Genomic DNA, 18,020 nt, shown 5'->3' on the forward strand with positions numbered 1-18,020 from the left:
AGTCTTACGCCCCAGTGCGCTAATACAAGATAGCTTGTGTTAGCAGCATTGGATGAGGCTGGGGGCTAAGACTTGGATGAGGGGCTCACACCAACTCTCGAGATATTTTTGAGAATCATTTCTCCATTGTTTCCTATCATATGTTCCTGTTTCTTTCCTCCATTGCTCCCTTCCATCTTTGCCCTCATAAATAGCTATTGAGTGCTTGCTAAGTGCCAGGTACTGGTGCAGGCACTGTGGCTATGCATTGGATAGGAAACACAGGTTCCCTGCTCTCTTGTGCTTTACATTCTTATGGGTAGAACACACACACACACACACACACAAACCAGGGAAACAAAACTACCATTGCAGGTAAAGTATCATGAAGGAAATAAACGAGGTCCGTTGACAGAGAGTCACTGGGAGAAGACACTCCAGCGGAGGCAGTGGGGTGTGTTAGGGTTCTCCAGAGAAACAGAACCAACAGCAGACAGACAAAGAGATTTATTGTAAGGAATTGGCTCAGGAGATGATGGAGGCTGAGAAGTCCATGATCTGCAGTTGCTGAGCTGGAGACAGGAGAGCTGATGGTGTAGTCCCAGGCCAAGGGAAGGAGAAGACTCAGCTCAGCAGTCAGGTAGAAAAACAGTGGATTCTTCCTTCCTCCGCCTTTTTGTTGTATTCAGGCCCTTATTGGATTAGATGAGATCTGCTTTACTCAGTCCACCTGTTCAAATGTTAATCCCATCCAAAAACACACAGACACACTTGGAAATAGTTTAACCAAATATCTGGGCACCCCATGGCCCAGTCAGGTTGACACAAAATTAACCATCACATCGTAGAAGGCCTATGATTGGGTGGCTTTTGGGCTGAGTCCTGCTTCCCCCTTCTCCCGCCTCCTAACCTCCTCCCTTCTTGCCTACTCTCCCACTCTCTTTCTCCACTCTTCTCCCCTTCGGCCTAGAGGAGACTCTGGGTCACCCCTCTGCTCCCCAGCATTGCAGTCTCCAGTGGAAGAGACCCCTGACTCAGGAGGGCTACCTTCTCACAGAGACCCTGGGCCAGCGGAGAAGTGAGTGGCATCTTCCAGAACTCCATGGTAACCTCAGCTCCTGTGAGAGCCCCATCTATGGTCTGTGACCCTCGGTGCACATACTGCTCCCCCTGGGAGTTTTAGATGCAAGACACACAATCTAAAGTCAGCACCTCCCCAGCCTGGCCACAGATTCAGCTGAGATCTACGTGGGGTTGGAATTGCTGCCGTGGCCTGCTCCCTACCCCAGGAGCACCACTACTGAGACTCAAAGGCCTGAACCCAACTGGGTTTTGGCCCCCGCCAAGGTCATAATATGTACCTCCAAGAGTCCTGGGGACGTGGTACCCTAAGCTGGGGAAATAGCACTAGACCCTTGTTCTAGTAGGTTCTAGTGAATGAATTCCCATGTAATGAGTCTGCTTTATTCCTTCTGTCTGCCTCAGGTGATTCATGCTGGTCAGCAGGTTCAGCTGTTTCCTTAGAAGGCACGAACCCTGCGTGGCACAGGGGCCAGGGTTCCTTCACAGAATAAACGAGTGAGCAGGGGAGGGGCAGTCATTTCTGCTGGCTGTACCAAAGAATTTTGGAGTGAACGTGATTCTTGGGAAGAAGAGAAGCTTTAAAAGATGTCCAGTTAAAACAGTCCTTTACTGCCTGCATATAACATTTTTATAAAACATTGAGAATACGGGGGACCTGGGAGTGGGGAGGATGTGCAGTCAGGCCCAAGAAAATAAACTGACCAGGAGCCACAGCTCAACTGGGGAAATGCCATTTGAGACGTGACACTGCACAAACAATAGGCAATGATTTAGAGCTCTCTGACTCACCATTGGGCCTCAAGTTATTGCCGTTATTAACAGCGACAAGGCTACACACCAGTTTAGGGTCTCCCACATCTCCAAAAGTGTCATTTGGGTCTCCGCTCAAACATCACTTCCTCAGTGTCAGCCTTATCACACCACCCTGTATTATTTTCTGCACAGCTCATACCACGATCTGATCTATGTGTGTGTGCACGTGTTTATTGTTTTCCTTCCTGGACTAGAACTTGAACTCCCCAAGGGCAGACTTGGGCAGCTCATGTGCCCAGCATTTAGAACCATGTCCAGCATGGTCGGGTGTGGTGGCTCATGCCTGTAATCCCAGCACTTCGGGAGGCTGAGGCGGGCGGATCATGAGGTCAGGAGATTGAGACCATCCTGGCCAACATGGTGAAACCCCATCTCTAGTAAAAATACAAAAATTAGCTGGGTGTGGTGGCTCATGCCTGTAATCCCAGCTACTCAGGAGGCTGAGGCAGGAGAATTGCTTGAACCCAGGAGGCGGAGGTTGCAGTTAGCCGAGATTGTGCCACTGCACTCCAGCCTGGGTGACAGAGCGAGACTCTGTCTCAAAAAAAAAAAAAAAAAAAAAAAAAAAAGAACCATACCCGGCACATAGCAGTGGGACAGCCAGCATAGGTATTGGTTGAAAGAGCAAGCAAATGGTTTGCCACACTAGCTACCCCACAAACCTGAGGTCTATGTACACATCCTTACAACTCCAGGTAAGAACCACTATCATCCCAGTTTTGTAGATAAGGAAACTGAGGCTCAGAGAAAGTAGGTAGATTACAGGAAGCAACTGAGCCCAAAAAGACTTGTGGCTATTGGACTCCAAAGCCTGTGCTCTTGGTTCTGCTCATAGTTCATGTGTATTAGAGGCATTCTCTGTATGAGATGCTGGACCAAGCCTTTATGCGGATTTCCTCCTATAAACCACTCAGATTGTATGAGGCAGGTACCATTACTACCTAGTCTTTACGATTCCATCATTTCCATTTTGCCATTGAGAGAGCTGGTTTGGGTCTGGGAGTAACTTGCCGGGGGGATGCAGTCTGTCACTGACAGAGTGGGATTTGGCCACAGGTGCTCTGACCCCTGCATGCACTGCCTCTCTTAGCCACCTGCATTCCCTTCTTAGGTCAGCAGGTGCAGGCCTGGCAAGAGCAGCGTGGAGGGACATGTTTCTTGAGGCTGCATGCTAAGCTTCTGGAAAAGCAGCCTGCAGTTGCCATATGCACCCAAGATGACTTTATTCCAAGCCTCAAATCCAACATCTCAGGTCCCCCCAGTGAAGAGTCAAAACCACCAAAATGTCTTACTGTCTTGCTCTCAAGACCTTATGACTAGAGGATTCCAACATCACAATCAAATTCATCAGTAATGAATGCTATGATGACAGCGGATACCACTAGTACAGCCCTTGGACCTGGGCAAGAGGGGCGCTATCTTGGGTCCAGTGCTTTAGGGGGCCCTGCTCCAGTCCTCCTCCAGGCTTTAGGGGGCCTGGCTCCAGTCCTCCTCCAGGCTTTAGGGGGCCCTGCTCCAGTCCTCCAACTGTGCTCTTCCCTAGGGAGGAAGGAATCCATGGCCACCCACACATGTCCCTTTCTAGAACATTTTCTGGGTACTTGGGGCCCCCGATTTCTGCCAAAAATGATTGCAAGCTTAGATGTGGGCATCTTCCCAGCATCCCTGCTTTAGAGCAGGCTGAGTGGTCACACAAGATGGTGGCGGGGAATGTGAATAGAGGTTGGATGTGAGGGTGGGATGTCCACACAGGTGTGCATAGACCCCTAAGGTGCAGGATGGAGCTGGGGGTGGGAAGAGAAAGGGAGCAGGTTCCAATCAGCTCGGCTGTCCCCACAATGCCGTATTCTGCAGCAGATTTCCAATAATATAATAATTTACCATCTAAACCTAGTCTTCAAAGTCATTAAGAAGTTACTTATGTTGGCCGGGCATGATGGCTCATGACTGTAATCCCAGCACTTTGAGAGGCCGAGGTGGGCGAATCACCTGAGATCAGGAGTTTGAGACCAGCTTGACCAACATGGAGAAACCCCATCTCTACTAAAAATACAAAATTTGCTGGGCGTGGTGGTGCATGCCTATAATCCTAGCTACTTGGGAAGCTAAGGCAAGAGAATCACTTGAACCTGGGAGGCAGAGGTTGCTGTGAGCCAAGATCGCACCATTGAACACCAGGCTAGGCAACAAGAGTGAAAAAAAAAAAAAAAAAAAAAAAAAAAAAGGTACTTTTGTCAAGGTAACTGGATAGAACATTTTTTAAAAATTTATTTTTATTTTTTGAGACAGAGTCTCACTCTGTCACCCAGGCAGGAGTGCAGTGGCTTACTCCTTGGCTCACTGCAAGCTCTGCCTCCCAGGTTCACACCATTCTCCTGCCTCAGCCTTCAGAGTAGCTGGGACTACAGGTGCCCACCACCACGCCCGGCTAATTTTTTTGTATTTTTAGTAGAGACGGGGTTTCACTGTGTTAGCCAGGATGGTCTCGATCTGCTGACCTCGTGATCCGCCCACCTCGGCCTCCCAAAAGTGCTGGGATTACAGGCGTGAGCCACCGCGCCTGGCCAGAACATTTTTTTTGCAGTTTATGTGTATGTGTGACTTGTAAATATTTAGATATCAGCATCTGGAGGGCATTTGCACTCTTGTCCTGGCTTCACAGATGTTCCAGGTGACTCTGGGTACCACAGCAGGGACCAAGGGGGTGGCCACACGCCCTGGCTCTGGCCCCAGGATGCAGTAACACTTCAACCTTGCAATGCTGGTCCAAACTAGGCTTTATCCTGGAAGAGGGACTAAGAAATGCATGTGCGCAGACCGCTTTCCCTGGTGACAGACAAGGGTTTGCATGGAACATCCATGCTGCTGTTGCCACTGCCTCCTTTCACCCTCCCTCTCCTCCCCAGTGTCCCTACAGGCTCAGATGCTCAAAGTGACAGGCACCAATCTTAGGTGCAGTCACTGGCTGGGGGCAGGTGGTTTTCCAACTCTGTTACATTTAACTGGACCCAGAGCACATCCAGGCTCTGAGTCTCATTAATATCCTGCTACCGCTCAGAGCCAGCCACCAGCCCCGTGCCTTGGCCATAAACTCCTTTTTAGTGGCCTCTAGCGGCCTTGAGTGTTAAGTAATTTATTATTTGCAAAGTGGTCTGTCTATTCAAACACCTGTATGGTGAAACTTTCCCAAAGCAAACCTCTGTGGGTTTCATTTGCCCGCAATCCACAAGGTATCTTTTTGTTCTTTAAGTCCCCAGACCAATAAACACACATGCAAACTTTACATTGTTTTTCATGGAAAAGATTTTTTTTTTTTTTAATAAAAAGGAGCAGTGTTCTCTACTGTTTGCAAATGCAATCTATTTTTTTTTTTATAAACATAACTTTCCAGGGTGCAAATGAGTTATTATATTTCGGCTGGAAAAAAAATACAAGGTACTTTTAGGGTAAAACTTTATACCCACATTCAGGACCAGTAGTCATGAACTCATTTGCTCTCTGTAGTTCCACTGGAACCCAAGCTGGGAGTTGGTTTTCCGAGAATCATTCTCTCAGAGTTTGACACTCAGCACAGAGCTCTCATCCCTGTCTGAGTCTCTGATTGTGAATAACCACAGCAGGAAGCAATCGCCTGTTAACTGGTCTCCCACAGAGCCCTTCAGTGGAGCGTCCCCTCTATCCTCACAGCCGAGTGGCCTTGGACATGCTATGGATTCTCTTAGGGCCACAGGTCCTCCTCTGGTAAACAGTCACACTGATTGCTTGGCAGTCAGTGAGAGCACAATGAGGTAATGAGAGGGACTTCCCTGCAAACGTGGGTTCCCTTCTCTCCTCCTCCAGAATCCTGGTGGTGCCTCCTTGAGGATTCACAGGTGGATGGAAGAGGATGCAGTGGCAAGAGGACCCTAGCCTCAGAGCCCAATTCCCAGCATCAGATAACAGAACGGAGAGCCAGCAGCCTGAAGACCTTAGTTCTCATTTGTACTGTTTCATAATTAGTCCCCAGGCCCCCCTGCTGTTGGCTTAATGACCCAGCTGCACTGCAGTGCTTGAGAATCTGCATAAATGTCAGAGGCGGCTTTTACACACGTGACCCACACGCCCCAGAGTCCACTCACCTGGGCATACAAATGAGGCCATATGAATGTCCAAATTATGCTGTCCTGGTCATTCAACCACCTGAACGCAAGATTTCACCCCAGTGAAAGCACACCTTCCCACGCTCCACGCTCCATGCTCCAGCCCGTGGGCACTAAGGACTTCTGGGGATGGGGAAGCTTTCTTGGGCTTGAAGCCAAGCGTCACTCGTGTGCAGGGTACCTGCTGAGAGCTCACCCTTACCCTGGGGCAGTATGGCCTCCACCGGCCCTCTTGGGGTCCCCTTCCTGAAACTGTCCACCCTGCCCAGGTATTTATTTATTTATTTATTTTTGAGGCGGAGTCTTGCTCTGTTGCCCAGCCTGCAGTGCAATGGTACAATCTCGGCTCACTACGACCTCTGCCTCCCGGGTTCAAGCGATTCTCCTGCCTCAGCCTCCCCAGTAGCTGGGATTACAGGCGTGCGCCATCACACCTGCCTCATTTTTATATTTTTAGTAGAGACGGGGTTTCACCATGTGGGCCAGGCTGTTCCCAAACTCTTGACCTCAGGTGATCCACCTGCCTTGGCCTCCCAAAGTGCTGGGATTACAAGCGTGAGCCACAGCACCTGGCCCCTGCCCAGGTGTTTAATCCCAAACTGCCAATCCCTGGAGGTGCCCTCATAGAATGAGCTTCCTTTTGGTTCGTACTCACCCCACAGGACCACAGTGTTTCTCCTGGAAACAGGGACAGTGTCCCCTCCGCGAGGTCAGCCCTACTCCCTAGGCCAACCTCAGGGCCAGATTTCCTCCTATCACCCCAGTTTCCCCATCGCTCCAGTCTCTTCTCTGGACATCAAAACCTCCCTTTCATCAGCCTCCTCCACTCAGGTTAATCAATGTAAGAAATGAGGTTCCCCGGGGCAGGGAAGATCCTGAAGCCACAGCAGCCAGCCAGCTTCCTAACTCCAGAGCAGGCTCAGGTGGGACAGTGCATGGCTGTGAGCCTGCACCTCTGCTCCTTCCTGATCGTCAGGGAGGCTGCAGGGTTCTTTCTGCTGGTGACCAGAAAGCCGTGCACTCCACACATCCTTAGGAGCTGCTGCCTGAAACGGCGAGGAACGCAGGGACTGGGGCACCACGGGACATCTCCCCTCCTCCCCATGGAATCCTCTGTCCCCAGAGATGCCCTAGACTGTGAGCTCCATGAGGTCAGGACTAATGGATGTCACTCCTCAGTAAATACCAAGCCTTGATTCAGGCTTGGCAGACAGGAACCCTCGATTAGAGCATGAACTGAGGAACACGGACGCAGCTCCTAACCTGCAGAGGGCCATACCGTGTGGCGTGCCTTAAGGAAGTAAGTCCAAGGTGGGTTGAGGAGGCATGGCAGAGTCCAAGCTGGGGCCCAAGCTAGAGTTGATTGCAGTTGATCTTTTCAGAAACCCACAACGATTGAAGTGGTTCTAATAGAATATTTGGAAGTAGTGTTACCCAAGTATTAGAATAGCAGAGTAACAAAATATTCAAGCCGAATATCAGAGTATTCACATTCCACTTGAGTATTTAGGGGGCAGCTGAGCTGGGCCCGCTGCCCACCCAGCCGGCCCTTAGGTTCTGTAGTGCTGTCATGAGAGGTCCCAGACTTTGCCAGCCTGCCCTGTCCCTGTCCCCATCACTCATGTCCTTCAGCCGTGTCCTCCTTCGGTTTCTGACCCAGGCCTAGTTTGCTCCAGCCAGAGGGTCCTGGTACCTGGACATCCCCTTGCATGGGATGCTTTCCCCAGAGATCTTTGCTCCTTCTAGGCCTCCAGGTCACTGTCTTGGCTTGGAGAGGCCTTCCCTGCCCGTCCCTGCCAAAGAAACCCTCACTTGTTGCCACTCTCTGTAATGGTTAATTTTAGGTGTCAACTTGGCTGGATGAAGGGCTACCCTGGTAGCTGGTCAAGCATTACTTCTGGGCGGGCCTGTGGGTGTTTCCAGAGAGACTGGCATTCGAGTGAGTGGGCTGAGTAAGGAAGACCAGCCCTCAGCCAGGGTGGGCAGCCACCATCCGATCGATTGAGGGCTGGGACGTAACAAAAAGCCAGAGAAAAGGCAAATTCACTCCTCCCTCTGGCTTCTGAAGCTAAGATGCTTTTTTTTTTTTTTAATCTTGCTCTGTCGCCCAGGCTAGAGTGCAGTGGCGCAATCTCAGCTCACTGCAAGCTCCGCTTCCTGGGTTCACACCATTCTCCTGCCTCAGCCTCCCAAGGAGCTGGGACTACTTGGACTACTGGGACTAGGCGCCCATCACCACGCCCTGCTAATTTTTTGTATTTTTTATTAGAGACAGGATTTCACCGTGTTAGCCAGGATGGTCTCGATCTCCTGACCTCATGATCTGCCTGCCTCGGCCTCCCAAAGTGCTGGGATTACAGGTGTGAGCCACCGCGCCCGGCCGCTAGGATGCCTTCTTATCCTACTCTTAGATATCAGAACTCCAGGTCTCTGGCCTTTGGACTCCAGGACTTGCACCAGTGACCCTCAGGTTCTCAGGCCTTTGAACCTGGACTGAGCCACAGTATCAGCTTGCCTGGCTCTCCAGCCTGCAAACAGTCTACTGTGGGACTCTTCAGTCTCTTTACTCCCATGAGCCAATTCTCCTAAAAATCTCTCTCTCTCTCTCTCTATCCATCCATCCGTCAGTCATCTATCATTTATCTATCATCATTCTATCATCTATTATCTGTCCATCCATCTATCCATCATCTGTTATCTATCATCTGTCTATTGTCTATCACCTATTGTCTGTCTGTCTGTCTATCTATCTATCTATCTATCATCTAACATCATCATCATCATCTATTTACCTATCCTATTGGTTCTGTTTCTCTGGAGAACCCTAATACACCCTCTAATGCATTGTCACCCCTGTTTGTCTTTACAGCATTCACGACTGTGTGGGCTTCGTGGGTTTTGATTGCTTGCTTGTATACTGTTTTCCCTTGCTAGATTATAAACCTCAAGAGCAAAGTCCATGCCTGTCTTGCTTACTCTGTATGGCCAGAGCCTAGACCTGCCTTGAACTTGGCAGGAGCCTGATTAATATTTGTGAAGTGGATGGTGAGTGCGTGGATGAATGGATGGATGGGTAGGTGACTGACCTGTGGATGGGTGGGTGGGTGGATGAGTGGGTGGGTAGATAGATGGGTGAATGGGTAGATGGGTAGGTCATAAATGTCCTATCCTTTCCAAAGATGTGAAAGCCACACATAATGTGTAAGAAATATGACCAAGGAAGGATTTACAAGACTCATACTGAGCTCATTAAAGAAAAATTCCTCTTCTTCATCTTCCCTGGGGCACAGTTCTGAACCCAGGGCTGTAGCAACAGCAGGAGCCATTTGTGGTGTTTCCTTTCTTAGCAGTTGCCTATTCCTGTTGTACCTCGGGCTGCTGGTTACAGACGCAAACCCCAGACTTCACAGCCGCCTTTCCTGTGAGAGGCTGGGGGAATAAGCCCCTCAGTTGGATCACCATGTCTGGTCAGGCTGCCCTCTCCTTTCTGAGCCCTCCCGCCTCCTTGGCACTGCCAGCCTTGGCATCGGTGGCTGGGTACTGAGTGATTTCCATTTGTGACCATCTGACCTCTAATTACTTCTGTTAATTACTTGGACAGGCTTTCTGTGCCAAAAGGGCTTAAAACCCAGGGACAGCGGGAAGCGGATGTCCTTCATCTGTCCTTGTCCGCCACCTGTCCCTGGAGGAAGGAGGCGGTACACGGTGCAGGTTATTCAATTTCCCAACGATCTGTTCTCTCTCAGATTCTGAGCCATGACTGAGGTCCGTCTGTCATTCTGATAGGTTCCCTTGAAGAGCTTATTCTTTGACTAATCCTGAATCTTCTGGTGACTGATTGCCTGATGGGGGAAACAAGTGTGAGAGCAGGAGAAGGAGGGGGGGGGATGGGCCTTGTCATCTGTGCCCTGCGGAATTAACCACTTCTGTTGTTTTGGGGTCCCCTCTCTGGTTCTTACATCCAAGGAAAGGCCAGCGTGGAGCAACCCAGCCCACGGTACAGAAGTTCAAGCGTGGCATAAAAACCTACAGCTTCCACTACCAGGCACAGTGGCTCACGCCTGTAATCCCAGCATTTTGGGGGGCGGAGGCTGGCAGATCACTTGAGGTCAGGCGTTTGAGACCAGCCTGGCCAACGTGGCAAAACCCTGTCTCTACTAAAAATACAAAAATTAGCTGGGTGTGGTGGCACACGCCTGCAATCCCAGCTACTCAGGAGGCTGAGGCAGGAGAATTGCTTAAACCCAGGAGGCAGAGGCTACAGTGAGCTGCAATCATGCCACTCGGGAGGTTGCGACAGGAGAATTGCTTGAACCCAGGAGACGGAGATTGCAGTGAGCCAAGATTGCCCCGCTGTACTCCAGCCTGGGCGACACAGCGAGACTCTCTCAAAAAACAAAACAAAACAAAACAAACACCCACAGCTCCCACTGCCCCTCAAACCATCACCTGATGCCCGTGGTACCTGTCCCCAGCCCTCCAGTGCTTCAAGGGAGGGTGTAACAGGCACCCATGTTATTTGAGTCTTCACTTTCCCCCCATTTCCCCTATTTGTCCTGGCTAAATCCTCCTTATCCTAGATGCTTCTGACTTGAGACTCCTTCATTCATTCATTCATTTGTGATTTATTAAGTATTAACCCATGCAAGGGACTGGTCACAGAGCAGCAAACAGGACACACAGTTTCTAACCACAAGCATCTTTCTATCAGAGAAGACAAATAAACAAGCGCTCGCAACAAATGTAATGAGTTTCGATAGGAAACATGGGCTGCTTGGGGAGCCTAGAACTGGGACCATCTCAGGGTCAGGGATCAGGAAAAGGCTTCCTGGAAAGAACTGCAGAACTCTCAGCACATAACTCGATCCAAACACCTGCACTCAGAGACAGCTGAACTCCAGCATGACGCCAGCACCTCCTTGAGATGCCTGCCTAGGAAAGCCCAGGGCTGCCAGTCCAGCAACTGACATAGGACCTGGTCTCCCTTTCTTAGAGCATTTACTGAAAGGGGCTAATGATAAACTCTTTTTTTTTTTTGTCCCTTTGAGATGCATTTGTATCTCCTGCAACTCAGAAGTGTCTTTCTCCAGGACTTAACAGCCACTTCTTGAAATGTAATCAGGAAGGATGGCACCTCCAATTCCCAGACCCTGTAGGAATTAGAATCCTGACTTTAGTCATTGCCAGCCTGAAGACACTGGCCTCGTCACATTCACATCGACCAACCTTTTGTGATTTTTCACTTCTAGGTTCTACTAAGCCCATCTTTCCAAACTCCCTCACTCTGCCTTCGGAACACCCAGTCCCCTCCGCACAAATCAGGATGGAGCTCAGCCCTTTCGGCCACTGTTTGGATATCATCTATTTTCACTGCTTTAACTCACACCTGGCTTTGTTTCTCTTTGGTGCTGTGGGAGGGGCATTCTGTCTGAAGCTGGAAAGCTGGGCAGCAGTTAGTCCGGCTTCGTGGGTGAGTGTGAGGCACAGAGGCAGGGCAGGCAAGAATATTCCAAATAGAGAATAAGGGAGAAGTCAAAAGAGACTTGGACAAGCTGGAGTCAGAAAGGGGAGGAGGTCTTTGGTCCACCCTATCGGCGCAAGGCCGTCCTAGCTCTTTTTATCCCCAGTGACCGCCTCTCACCGAGGTGTCAGGAGCCTTTGGCCTCACTGGAGCTGCTCCCAACCCATCCAGCCTCCTTCCCTCTTCCCGATCAGCTCTACCCAGTAGGCTCTCAGCCAGCCCTGCCCTGTCCCTGTCCCTAACAGAGTTAGGCTGGGCACGATGGGTCACACCTGTCATCCCAGAACTTTGGAAAGCTGAGCTGGGTGGACTGCTTGAGCTTAGGAGTTTGAGACCAGCCTGGGCAACATGGCAAAACCCCATCTCTACAAAAAATACCAAATTTAGCTGGGTATGGTGGCATGCGCCCATCCCAGTTATTCGGGAGGGTGAGGCGGGAGGATGGCTTGAGCCCAGGAGGTTGAAGCTGCAATGAACCATGATCGTGCCCCTGCGCACCAGCCTGGCCAATGGAGCAACACTGTCTCAACCAACCAACCAACCAACCAAAAACCATTCCTTTGGAGCACTAGGAAGAGTAAAAAAACTCCAAATCTAGTTATGATTCACATACCATAAAGTTCATCCTTTTAAAATGTACAGTCAATGGTTCTTAGTATTCACAAGGTTGTGCAACCATCACCACTGTCTGATTCCAGAACATTTCATCACCTCAAAAGAAACTCCTACCCGTTAGTAGCCACCCCCATTCCCTGCTTTCCCCAGCCCCTGACAGCCACTAATCTATGACAACCACTGTGTCTGTGGACTTGCCTATTCTGGACATCTGTGAATGGAATCATATAGTACATGGCCTTGGGTGTCTGGCGTCTTTCACTGAGCATCACGTTTTCAAGGTTTATCCATGTTGCAGCATGGATCAGTGCTTCCTTTTAACCAAAATTTATTTTTAAATTTTTATTTATTTACTTTGAGACTGGGTTATAACACTGGCTAATTTTTGTATTTTTGTTAGGAAAGGGGTTTCACTGTGTTGCCAAGGTTGGTCTTGAACTCCTGGGCTCAAACCATCTGTCCACCTCGGCCTCCCAAAGTGCTGAGATTACAGGCGTGAGCCACTGCACCCGGCCAGCACTGCCTTCTTATGGTTGAATAATACTCCATTGTGTGGACAGACCCCATTTTGATTGCCCATTCATTAGCTGATGGGCGCTTGGATTGTTTCTGCCCTTTGGTTTGTGAATAATACTGTTGTGAACGTTTGTATACATTTATTTTTATTTTTGAGACAGGGTCTCACTCTGTTACCTAGGTTGAAGTGCAGTGGCATAGTCTTGGCTCACTACAGCTCCAATCTCCCAGGCTCAAGCGATCCTCCCACCTCAGCCTCCCAAATAGCTGGGATTACAGGTGTGCCCCACCATGCCCTGCTAATTTTTGTAATTTTGGTAGAGTCGAGGTTTCACCATTTTGTCCAGGCTGGTCTTGAACTCCTGACCTCAAGCGACCCACCTGCCTCAGTCTCCTAAAGTGCTGGGATTACAGGTGGGAGCCACCCCACCTGGCCCACTTATGTACATATTGTTATTATGAACATATGTTTTCAGTTATCTTGGGTGTATATATGGGAGTGGAATTGCTGGGTCACACGGTAACTCTGTTTAATGCTTTGAGGAACTACCTGTTTCCCAAAGTGACATCACCGCTTTCCATTCTCACCAGCAATATTCGAAGGTTCCAGTTTCTCCACATCTTCGACCCCATTGGCTATGGTCCATCTTTTTGACTCCAGCCATCCTGGGGGTGTGAAGTGGCGCACGGCTACTTGTCCCTTCATCCTCATTCACCCCTCCCTGCTTCTGGCTTTGTGTACACAGTGGTACCAGACTCCTCTCCAGCTCCTCCTGGAGGATGGTGGGAAAACCTTGTAAGTTGAAGAGAATGCCTCAACTTCAGGGGCTCAGGTTGCAACCCCCGCTCTTCTTGAAGTGCCACTGAGAAACACTTCACCAGGGCAGGTAGCCCAGAGCTGTGAGGCTGTGGGTCCAGGTTCTTTCAGGTGAAATAGGCCCAATCATTTCAGCTGAAATGAGGCCCAGGTAAAGAACCTTCTGCTGCAGCATTTCCTGTCCTCATCATCACAACCTCTCTTTAGTGGAGAGTCTGGTCCTGAACCATGCCCCAACAGGGAGGCCAGCGCTCTGGGGAAAGGAAGCAGGTCTTAGAACACCTACTTTGACCCAGGTGGGGTGAAGATGGCTTGTTTTTAGGAGGGCAAGGCTTGAGGTAAGGGGGAGCCTGGTCTCAGCCAGGAGACCCACGGAAGGGATGCAGCTGCTTCCCCTCGGCTTTCTATACTCTTACCTGATGGCACAGGCATGCACTAGCATGTAACTCCAACCACAGGCGTTGCAGCAAATGGTTGCTCCAATTCACAGTCCCTGCTGGCAAGGTGTACACTTGCCCTGTGAAAGGGCTGCCCCCTGCTCACCACTGACTCTTCATATTTTGCTCCCAAATTGAGTTCCTTGATGCTATTTCCTGGGCTGCAGTCAAGACTCCTTATTTGCAAACTCCAGCCATGCTTGTGGCTCCTCAGAATTGGCCATTTGTGTCATTGGTCTCCAGAAAAGTGACTATGTTCCCCAGTATGGTTTCAGCTTTGACGTGTTCCCTAGGTCTTGTCACCTCCTGTTGTCTAGGTGGGAGCTCTCGGCTACTCCAAGTCAGCAGAGGGGCCTGAGATCCCTCAAAAGATGGGGGTATTCTTTAATGCAATACAGTAGGTCCCCCTTATTTGAGGTGGATGCATTCCAAGACTCCCAGTGGATGCTTGAAATTGTGGATAGTCGGCCAGGCACCGTGGCTTACGCCTATAATCCCAGCACTTTGGAAGGCTGAGGCGGGTGGATCACTTGAGGTCAGGAGTTCGAGACCAGCCTGGCCAACATGATGAAATCCCATCTCTACTAAAATACAAAAAATTAGCCGGGCATGGTGGCGGACGCCTGTAGTCCCAGCTACTCAGGAGGCTGAGGCAGGAGAATCGCTTGTACCTGGGAGGCAGAGGTTGCAGTGAGCCTAGCTCATGCCATTGCACTCCAGCCTGGGCAACAGAGTGAAATTCTGTCTCAAAAAGAAAAAAAAAAAAAATTGTGGAGAGTGCCAAACCCTAAATATACTAGGTTTTTCCCTATATCTATGATAAAGTTTAATTCGTAAGTTAGGCACAGTAAGAGATGAACAATGATAATCAATAAAGTAGAAAAATTATAACAATATATTGTAATAAAAGTCGTATGAATGTGGCCTCTTCTCTCTCAAAATATCTTAATATTTTCAGACTATGGTTGACTTCGGGTAACTGGAACCCCAGAAAGCTAACTCACAGGTAAGGGAGACACTGTAGCTTATTATAACTCAGAACCAAGAAAGAAATGAAGGAGGGCAAGCAGTGAGTCCACAGTGCCACCAGAGCGGAATCCAAGCTGCTTTGCTCTTCTTTCTGAAGTGGTGTATGTAAGGTTTTATTTACTTACTTGTTTACTTGTATGTTACCGGAGAGGGAGCGCTAGAATCGCAGGGAGGCAGAATTCTTTTTTTTTTTTCTTTAGAAGGAGTCTTGCTCTGTTGCCCAGGCTGGAGTGCAGTGGCGTGATCTCGGCTCACTGCAAGCTCCGCCACAGGGAGGCAGAATTCTAATACCATCCCCAAGATTCAGCCCCTGGTGTGTACACCCTGCCTCCCCTTGAGTGTGGGTGGGACAGACAATATGATGGATTTCACTCTCAGGATAAGGATGTAGGATGTGGCCAAAGGTGGAGGGATTTTGCAGCTGAAGACTTTGGGTCAATCCAAGAGAAGTTATCTTGGGTGAGTCTGAACTATAGGGTGAGCTCTGTAAAGGAAGATCTTGAAGAGAGACTGTCTCCTGCTAGCCTTGAAGAAGCAAGCTGCCTTAAGTTGTACAGCTTCGAGGAAGTGAATTCTGCCACTGCAAGCCTCAGATGAGATCCCAGCCCTGGCTTACCCATCAGTTGCAGCCTGGTGAGACCCTGAGCAGAGGGCATGGTTAAATTCTGCTGAGACTCCCCACCTTCTAAAACCAGGAGATGATACGTGGGTGTTGTTTTTTAAGCTGCAAAATGTGTAGTAATTTCATTAGAGCACATTAATAGATGGGGGGTGGGAGGAGAAAGGCATCTTGGTCAGAAGCCAGTGAGTATCAGGAGATTGGAATCAAAGACAGTGTCTGTTCTCTGAATGCTATTTGAAAGGATGGGGAGAGTGGATTAAGGAAGATTGACTGGGGCAGATTTTTGTTGTTGCTGTTGTTGTTTTTGAGACGGAGTTTTGCTCTTGTCGCCCAGGCTGGAGTGTAATGGTGTGATCTCGGCTTACCACAACCTCCACCTCCTGAGTTCAAGTGATTCTCTTGCCTCAGCCTCCTGAGTAGCTGGGATTATAGGCATACGTCACCACGCCCGGCTAATTTTGTATTTTTAGTAGAGACGGGGTTTCTCCATGTTGGTCATGTTGGTCTTGAACTCCTGACCTCAGGTGATCCATCTGCCTCAGCCTCCCAAAGTGCTGGGATTATAGGTGTGAGCCATTAAGCCCAACCTTTTTTTTTTTTTTTTTTTTTTAAGAGGCAGGGTCTTACTCTGTCACCCAGGCTGGAGTGCAGTGGTGTGATCATAGCTCACTGCAACCTTGAACTCCTGGGCTCAAGTGATCCTCTTGCCTCAGCCTCCCAAGCAGCTGGGATGACAGGAGCATGCCATCATGCTGCACAGCTAATTTTATTTTTTTGTAGACATAGGGTCTTGCTATGTTGCCTAGGCTGGTGCCAAAACTCCTGAGCACAAGCAATCCTTCTGCCTCTGCCTCCCAAAGTGCTGGGATTATAGGTGTGAGCCACCTCGCCTAGCCCTTAACAGCTTTATTAAGATATATTTGACATGTAAAAATGTTTAAAGAATATAATTCTCTATCTATCAATCAATCAATCATCTATCTATCCCTATGAAATCATCACCACAGTCAAGATCGTGACCATAGTCCCCACCCAAAGGCTTTCCTCCTTCCGCCCTGGAATCCTTCCCTCTTCCCCATCCCATCCCCAGACAAATGCTGATCTGCTTTCTGTCCCTATAGGGGATTTTAGATTTGCATTTTCTAAAATTTTTGTGAATGGAACCATAGAGTACGTTCTCCTATTCGGGCCGAATTCTTTCACCCAGTGTGACTATTTTGCGATTCATCCGTGTTGCTGCATGTGTCAATAGTTCATTCCTTTTTATTGCTGAGTGGTCTGGAATACTCTTTGACCTTAAGAAAGTCACTCGATCTCTCTGGGCCTCAGTTTCCTCAGTGGTAAATAGACACCAGATTCCTGAGGAACCACTACCTGCCTGTCTTTCTTCCTGAGATTCAGAATACTGTATACGTCTTCCAGGACCTTCCTGTCCAGCCTGGGATTTCTCCCTGTGCAGTTACTGCCTCAGAGTCTGAAAAAAATCTCCTTGAGATCTTAATTTGTGGAGAGAGAGAACGTCGGAAAGCCCAGGGTTCTGGGGCCCTCTGTGCTGGTCGTGACCTCACAGGCAGCAGCAGCTCTATCGCCCTGAGCGGTCGGGGTGCTGGGAGGAGAACTCAGCTCCAGTGTTGCAGACACAGAGGATCAGTTGCAATTGCAGGGTCGACTGCTGTCAGCCCTGCCCTCCTTTCTGCTGCGATCCTGCATGAGGACTATAAATAGTGCAGTGGGTGATTAGGGCTGAGAGTGGGGAGGCAGTGGGGGAGCAGCCCCTGCCCTAGAAAAGAATGGAAATATGTTGTTTTTAAAGAAAAGAAAGAGAAACAGAAACAAGAAGCACTTCTGGATCTCCTTGGCCAGCTTAACCCCAAGTCTTGTTTCTAATAGTTCCATGCAATTCCCATATGGAAAGGGAAGATAGCAATTTTTTTTTTTTTTTTTTTGAGACAGAGTCTCACTTTGTCACTCAGGCTGGAGTGCAGGGGCTCGATCACAGCTCACTGCAGCCCTCACTTCCTGAGCTCATGTGATCCTCCCACCTCTGCCTCCCAAGTAGCTGGGACTACAGGCACGTGCTGCCATGCCTCACTATTTTTTTCTATATTTTGTAGAGACAGGTTTTGCCATGTTGTTCAGGCTGGTCGTGAATTCCTGGGCTCAAGCAATCTACCTGCCTCAGCCTCCCAAATCGTTGGGATTACAAGCATAAGCGCCTCACCCTGCCAAGTCTTGAATAAATATTCTTAAAAAAAAAAATACAGCAATTAGTCGGGTACAGTGGGGCACGCCTGTAATCCCAGCTACTCCGGAGGCTGAGGCAGGAGAATTGTTTGAATGTGGGAGGCGGAGGTTGCGGTGAGCTGAGATTGCACCACTGCACTCCAGCCTGGATGACAGAGTAAGACTTCATCTCAAAAAATAAAATAAAATAAAATAAAATAAAATA

At 49.2% G+C, this 18,020-nt stretch overlaps 1 protein-coding gene and 1 long non-coding RNA gene across 2 annotated transcripts in view; one reads left to right on the forward strand and one right to left on the reverse strand.

Moving 5' to 3' along the window:
- Positions 1-18,020, forward strand: part of LOC105473195 (leucine rich repeat containing 38) — a 72,253-nt gene that overhangs the window by 43,275 nt on the left and 10,958 nt on the right. The gene's annotated exons all lie outside the window — the stretch shown is intronic.
- LOC105473196 (uncharacterized) lies at positions 550-17,271 on the reverse strand. The gene is made up of 3 exons (XR_982108.2): positions 16,946-17,271; positions 7,278-7,420; positions 550-671 (listed from the first exon to the last, which is right to left on the reverse strand). It is a non-coding gene; the product is annotated as an uncharacterized lncRNA (long non-coding RNA).

This window comes from Macaca nemestrina, chromosome 1 (assembly GCF_043159975.1).
Source record: "Macaca nemestrina isolate mMacNem1 chromosome 1, mMacNem.hap1, whole genome shotgun sequence".
In the NCBI taxonomy this organism is placed as follows: Eukaryota; Metazoa; Chordata; class Mammalia; order Primates; family Cercopithecidae; genus Macaca; species Macaca nemestrina.